Below are 7,500 nucleotides of genomic sequence, written 5' to 3'. Positions count from 1 at the left end.
GTCACACATCACACACACACACACACACACACACAGCGCCCTTCTCTATATTCTGGCAAGCTGCCTCAGAAAGGCTAATGTCAGTTCAATGCTGTCTCAATGTCATCGCTGAAATACATTATGCCCACACATGAAAAGGGCCTTTAAAAGGCACACAAGTGCCCATAAAGATGTCAGCCTCCTTTAAGCGCAGAGCCGTCTGATACACAGGCGTTTAATATTTCTTTCTTGCCTCTGTGCGATATCACCAAATGGGCCGATTCTTCGCGCCTTCCGCCGTCACTCAGCCTCCAACTCATAACACCTCCTCCAACTCTGCTCCGCTTGTCTGATAAAAATGAACTGATGGTTTCGACCCGTAATAGCATCCCGTTTACAAAGGTGCCGTAATGGCTGCGCTGCTCAGGGGCAGGACTGCACACCAGCATCGCACAGACTCTCAAGTACATCACTTTCCTTCTTCTTTATAGCTTCTCACTGAAAGGTTTACGTCTATTTGTCTCTGAGAGCTCCAACGCGGGGATGCGGCAACAGACGACAGGTCTTTTTTTATTTTTTTTCTTCTCCGGATGGACGGGCGCTTGAATGAGGGAGTGGTGTTCGTGTCCATCCCAGCGCCTCATCTCCAGCTAGTCGTCACACACCTCTCTTACCTGCTAGTGTATGTGTGTGTGTGTGTGTGTGTGTGTGTGTGTGTGCTTGTGTGTGAAGGGGCAGGAGGAAGGGGGTGCTGGATGGGTGTGTGTGTGTGTGTGTGTGTGTGTGTGTGTGTGTGTGTGTGTGTGTGTGTAATTATATGTGTGTATTTTAGTGTGTATGTGTTTGTATGTGTGTATTTGAATGTGCATGTGTGTTTATGTGTGTATTTGAATATGTATGTGTGTTTGCGTGTGTGCAGGTGTGTGTGTGTGTGTGTGTGTGTGTGTGTGTGTGTGTGAAGGGGAAGGTCCTGTGTCGGCGGTGTAATGCAGAAGCTTGTTACTGTCACCGAGGGCTGACAGCATCCATCAACTGGTTGGCGTAGGTGTGTGTGTGTGTCAGGGAGTGTGTGTGTGTGTCGGGTAGCCTGTGGCTGCCTGCGTGTCTCACTGCCCGTCTGACAGCTGTCACCTCAACTGCCACTCTCTACCTGTGGGAGACGAGTCTGCCAGCAGTGTCGCGCCTGGCAAGAGTGTTTAACGCGCCACACGCACTCACACACTCTCTTATGCTACACACACACTCAACTTCGATATACACAAACATACTCACACACACAGATGGTACCACTGACAACTACATACGTACACATATTGTGCTTGCATACTGAGTGTTAACAGACACATACAGTATGCATACACACACATATGCAGAAAAGTCACTTACATATTAATACTAATACTGATATGTAAGTGTACTAATTAACGTTAGCAATTACATTTACTTACACACTCACATGTTCACTACAAACTAGCATATTTAGTATTGACACACACACACACACAGCTCTGAGAATCCCAATTGCGTCTAATCTGAATATCTTCCCACATCCTATTGTGCGTATCTAACAGTCCCATAGACTTGCAAAGCACGATCTATTGTTCCTTCATTTATGGTGATGCGAATTCCCTTCATCCTCGAATGTCATGCTCATTATTCCATGATGGAATAACTTCTGAATCTCCATCATTCCGTGATGGAATAAGCCCGGAACCTCTGCTGGATTTAGCGGCGCTCCGACTCGAATGCCGCACTGATCCAGCCTAACGTGCATCCCAAGCCGGTAGGATCCATTATGCAGATGCTTCACAGCGGCCCCTTGGTTTCGGAGAGATGTGTGGTGCGCCAGGACCGAACATTACGGGAAGCGTAGCTACGGCCCGCCGCAGCAATTAGCTGCCATGGAGACGAAAGCGGCAGGATGAGCGTTGGCGGGCCACCTGCCGACCGAGGGGACACTCCCGCTCTGCGGGGGCCGAGGTAGCTGCACTGTGCCCAGGTACTTGTGTGGAGTAAAGGTAGTTTTTTTAAAAGCTACCGGTATCACTGTGTGCAGAGGAGCCAACGAGGCGAACACTGAAATGTTAACACGCTCACACACACACATACTGTAGTTAGGGTAGGTCAACTCTTTGTTCTAAATTCATTGTGAGTAGCTCTACTAAATTACATATCTCCAATACAGTATCGTTCACATGAACTCTCTCAATCTACTTCTCATACACACACATCTAGTACATGACAATAAACTTGAACTTCAACATCTCTCTCTCAAACACATACTAACAAACACACACGCCAGCTGATAACTAATGGCACTACTCAGCAGCCAGTGTTGATAAATCACCTTGGCACACAGCATTGCTAACCAGTGCTTCTTAACATACAGCATTGCTAACCAGTGTTTTTTAACATACAGCATTGCTAACCAGCGCTCCTTAGCATACAGCATTGCTAACCAGCGCTCCTTAGCATACAGCATTGCTAACCAGCGCTCCTTAGCATACAACATTGCTAACCAGCGCTCCTTAGCATACCGCATCGCTAACCAACGGCCCTTAGCATACAGCATTGCTTACTCAGGCATTGCTTACGACTACTACTACTACTACCCCAGTCCTCCTGCTCTGAGCAGCGATGGCAAGAAAACATTGTGAGTGTTTTGATGCCGTTCCTGCACTCTGAGTTGAGACCAGGTTTGATTGATGAGGGCACTCGGTGCCTGTGGCGGGGTGGAGACGCTGATGTGCTGCCTGAGATCGTGTTGGCATTCTGTGGGCACGGCAGGCAGAGGCCTCTGGCATTGAGCGACCACTGGAACAGAGCAAAACAAGAAAGTGTCCGAGAATAAATTGAATCTGGAGTTGAAAGTCACACTGCTGATGGTTGTTGACTGTTTATCATCATCGGACAGCTCCACTATGCACACACACACACACTCTCTCTCTCTACCCCCCCATACACACACACACATAGACACACACCCTCTGAGTCTCACTCTCTCACACATACACTACTCTCTTTCTCTCTCACACACAACTATATATGTTCCATTCTTTTCCACTTTTCCCACTCCTCTCTCTCACACACACACACACATACACACACACACACAGACGCAGACACACACTTACCACCCCTGCTTCTGAGATGTCCTTATAATTGTGCAGAAAAGTGACTGCTTTGGAAGGTCATGCGGTTTACGACCACTCCGCACTTTCCACAGGAAATGTGAGGTGAACATATAAAACCAGCGTCTAAGTGGCAGAGGACGTGATGTCATCATAAGTCAAAAGAACAGATGGCATCAAAAAGTGTATTTCAGTCTGGGGCACTAGATGCTTGAAATGCAGATTCATTCATGAATGAACATGACTCCTTTCATGTGAAAGGAATTAAACTTCTCTTATCTCTCTAATTGTGTGTCTGAAGTGGGGGTCACATACATGAAGAACAAGGGCAAGGGCTTTTTATTTTGGTCAAGTGCCTGATATTCAACAGATGCACGCAGAAAGGGGCCATGTATTTAGTCATGCCAGTTGAGTGAGTGAGTGTGAGTGAGTGAGTGAGTGAGTGTGTGTGTGTGTGTGTGGTTGTGGTGGCTGAGCTGGCTTTTCTTTTTTTTTTTTTTGGCCTTTTTATGCCTTTAATGACAGGACAGTGAAGAATGACAGGAAGCGAGTGGGAGAGAGAGTCGGGGTGGGATCCGGAAAGGACCACGGGGCGGGAATCGAACCCGGGTCGCCGGCGTACGGTGCAGGTGCCCCAGCCAGTCGCGCCACGGCCAGGGCCTGAGCTGGCTTTTCAAGTCATGGACTGGAGAAAAATGGTGAATATTTTAGCACCAGGTCCATCTGAGTTGTCTTGACAGTGAGGGAGGGGCAGCGGTCAGGCCTGTCTCGCGTATTGGAGCCCCGACAAGCTCAAAGGGTCAGCCACATTCATTATTTACCCCCTCATAGGGCTATTAAACTTACCCTCCAAAACAAGCCTTTTAATGTAGTTTGGTGGGTAACAGGATATGGCGTTCCTTGGTTGAGTGTGTATGCAAGTGTCCCTAGTTAGAGCATGAAATTACGACCCTGAGACTTCTCAAAGACTTTTACGTCTTCACACAGAGGCCCGGAGAGTTCCGGAGTCATGCTGTTGTTTAGATCACAGAATTGCAGCTCCGTTTCCAAACTCAAACAACGACGTCGACCTCTGCTGTTCTTAAGATTAACGATGGCAAAAGGGCATTATCCCAAGAAGATGGGGTGTAGCTGTTATTGTTATCGTTCTGTTGTCGTTTAACTAATGCCTGGTATCATCAACTCAAGGAGCTTGTAGGGCAACAGTCGCTTGCCTCTTGCCTTGAACTGCCCTCTGAATGCTTGTATCTTATTAAACCTCTCCTTGTGTTGAGGGCCCGAGTGCGTTCCCTCATCACTCTTACTTTATCATTATTTCCCTGCGTCTCCTGCCTTTTATGCTTCTGTAATGGGACACGGTGGAGCTTGACAAGAACAGTGGAGGATATATGGGGCAAGAAATGGGCTAACGATCTCTATGGCTCTTAAATCTGAGATGGACTCGGTCACTCTCCCTGCTCCTCCATCTGTTGGCCAGTATCCCTCTGTCCCTCCTGTGTGTGTGTGTGTGTGTGTGTGTGTGTGTGTGTGTGTGTGTGTGTGTGTGTGTGTGTGTGTGTGTGTGTCTGAGTGTCTGATCTGATGCCAGGTAATGGAAACACGTCATTGACCAGGAGGCACACAGGCAGAAGGAACACTTACTCAGCAAAGTCTATAGTCACACCAGGAGTACCCTGATCCCTTATTAGATTCAACATTAAAATGTATTCACTATAGCCCGCCAATTGGGTAAACCATGTACTATGTCAAACCTACAAGAATATTTCACAGACTTTAATTTAAAAACGTCTTGATTCATAAAGTCATAGCTTTAGCTAAGTTAATATCCGCCTTTAATACACAGTGCTCAATACTGACAGGTGAAGCCCCATGTCCAGTTTTTAATTGAAGCTTGCCCATCTGCCCGAGTGCCTCTGATATATTCCACATGCACCATTTAGAATCCAACAGTCCTAACTGTGAGTTCTGCATCTGAGGTAGTAAAAATCAATGTGATGAAAGTTTTACACTTTTAATTGTGATTTCATACTTTCTCTTCTCGTCACACTCCATAAGTTTGCCAGAAAAAAAAAAAGAGTGACAGTGAGAAAAGGCGTAGGTGTGTTTGATTTGGTGACGAGGTCACCTTCGGTCCCTCTGAGTGTTCCGGAGCTCCATTACTGGCTTTGTCTCCGCGTGTGATCATTTTGTCTGCTGTCATACTTCATTGATTCCTCCCAGAGAGCTACGCCTGCTCAAAACCCCGCGGCCTTTGGCTCATCATTAATTTCTCTTCCAGAATGAAGACCACGCCATCTCCAGCCTCCGTCTCCACTTGTCTTTCTTTTCTTTTTGCTCTATCTGTTTTCACTCTCTCTCCTCTTCCGTGCCTTATTAAAGATCATTTTGCCGATTATTTTAGTAATATTAGCCGTCCAGTTCTTGCTCCCCCTGCTCTATAGGCTGATAATTGCGGAGAGCAATCATCTGCCAAACGCTCTCCAGGCCTGGAAGAAAAGAAGTGTGCCTAGTGTAGCTTTTCAATTATTTTAATGTTGGTAATGGAGACTCTGAAAAGTGTGAAGCAAATCCATTAAACATGTCTGACTAAAACTGATGGAAGTTTTTCGAGATACTTTTCTTGGCCTGCTTTTTTCCTGTCGCGACTCCTGGGGTGGGTGGCGTGGGGTTGGCAGTTATCTGCCCCTGAGAGGTGGGTAATGAGAATGGCCTTCGATAATGGCTGCACATTAGCCAGTGGACCTCCTGGAGGGAGGAGAGTCATGGATATTTTAATTTCTCACAAGGTGGGAGGCTTCGTTAAAGCCCTAGCTCGGTGTTACTGTGTGGAGGAAATAAGGTGTCAAACATCATTCATTAACATCAAGTGTATATTTATATCCGCCACAGTTTGCCTGTGAAAAAAAAATGGAAAAAAACCCCCACTAAAACTATGTTGGTCCATTTTGGGATTTTGAGTGCTGCCCGTTGATGGATGGATGTGATAGAGGTGCCCAGAAGGCAAAGTGCTATTCGGACTACTTTCCAGAAACGTAATCTTTCACCGTCTGCCTTTTTCCCATCCACCATGTTTGACAGACTGAGTGAAATCACTTCAGAAGCAGCCAAGGCCAGTGAACAGAAACAACAATATTTCAAACTTATTCCCCGACTTATTTAACCACAGGACATGAAAGGGGGTGGGTGGGGGGGGGGGGAAGTGTTCTCGGGACAAATTACTCTGAGGAAGTGGGAGGAGGCAGCACAGCAGTGCTGTGGCCAGAGATAACCTTCCTGGCTGGGAGCTTCTTCCAGCACTTCTGTTGTACTGTCTCACACCATGGGGAGATGTGTTGCTGTAGTTGCTTCTGAATGTCTGTGTTTTCCTTGCCTGTTTTTTTTTTTTCCCACGGAGCAACTCTCATTTCACCGAGCAACACATTGTTTACTCTCTAACAGACGATTCGAGCAGACCATTTGGCACGCGCTGGTGGCTGAGAGAGCTGCTCAGCCGCCTCTCCTCTGGCCAGATCTGACCGCTTATCCCTTCCTCACGTCCCCCTACACAGAGAGAAAATGCCTCCATTTCTCTCTGTCCTCCTGTTCTCTGCGTCAGACTAGAGCTGATCTGAAGTGAAATGCCAGTTCATAGGCCTTGCTACAGTAAGCCATGTCTCATAATACGCAACCTATCTGCAGTCTAGCGTCAGGCTTCTGCACAGAAATACACCTTGTAAATTTCACGTACCATTTCTCAGTGTGAAAATGTTAATGAAGTTTGAGTGCTTAGATGTAGAGCTACGGTGGTCTAATTTGTTAATGTGACTTGTAAACAAAAATCTGTGAGGCTGGGCAGACTAATGATTATCCAGGCACCTTTTAATTATCAGTGTTTTCATGCTACATGATGCATCAATGAAATTCGCTGCAATAGGAGTGTGGCAATATTATGAAGTCACATTCTAAGTAACTCGTCATTTTTTTGTTGGCATGATTAAGAACTTGATGATGCTTTGTCACACTTCAGCTAAAAGACTGTAGCTAAAACACAAAAGGGGCTATGTGTTATGAAGGGACACCCTGCATACTGAAAATCAACAGTATTTTTCTTCAGGATTTTCTGTTGGGACATGGGATTTTTGTTACATACCAAATATCATTAATAAGTTATACATACAATCAGGGTTGTAGTGGAGGCTAAACACAAGTAAACACAGTTTATCCACCTCTGGAATTTCAGTTTATCCACCTCGTATTCGAGTTTATCCATCTCTCAAAAGAGTTTATTCACGAGTTGCAACTTTGAACATTCAAAAGTCACACTGTATTATCCACATTAACAATATATGCACTTATCAACATGCTAGGAACCATTTAATACCACTGGTATTGTTATAAACATTGGACAATA

General features: G+C 45.9%; 1 protein-coding gene across 1 annotated transcript in view; it reads left to right on the top strand.

The window, feature by feature from the left end:
• galt (galactose-1-phosphate uridylyltransferase) overlaps nt 1–7,500 on the top strand; it is an 87,222-nt gene that overhangs the window by 61,996 nt on the left and 17,726 nt on the right. The gene's annotated exons all lie outside the window — the stretch shown is intronic.

This window comes from Alosa alosa, chromosome 12, assembly GCF_017589495.1.
Source record: "Alosa alosa isolate M-15738 ecotype Scorff River chromosome 12, AALO_Geno_1.1, whole genome shotgun sequence".
NCBI lineage: Eukaryota > Metazoa > Chordata > Actinopteri > Clupeiformes > Clupeidae > Alosa > Alosa alosa.
The sequence above is the reverse complement of the archived record's forward strand: the minus strand, read 5'-3'. Positions and strand labels throughout refer to the sequence as shown.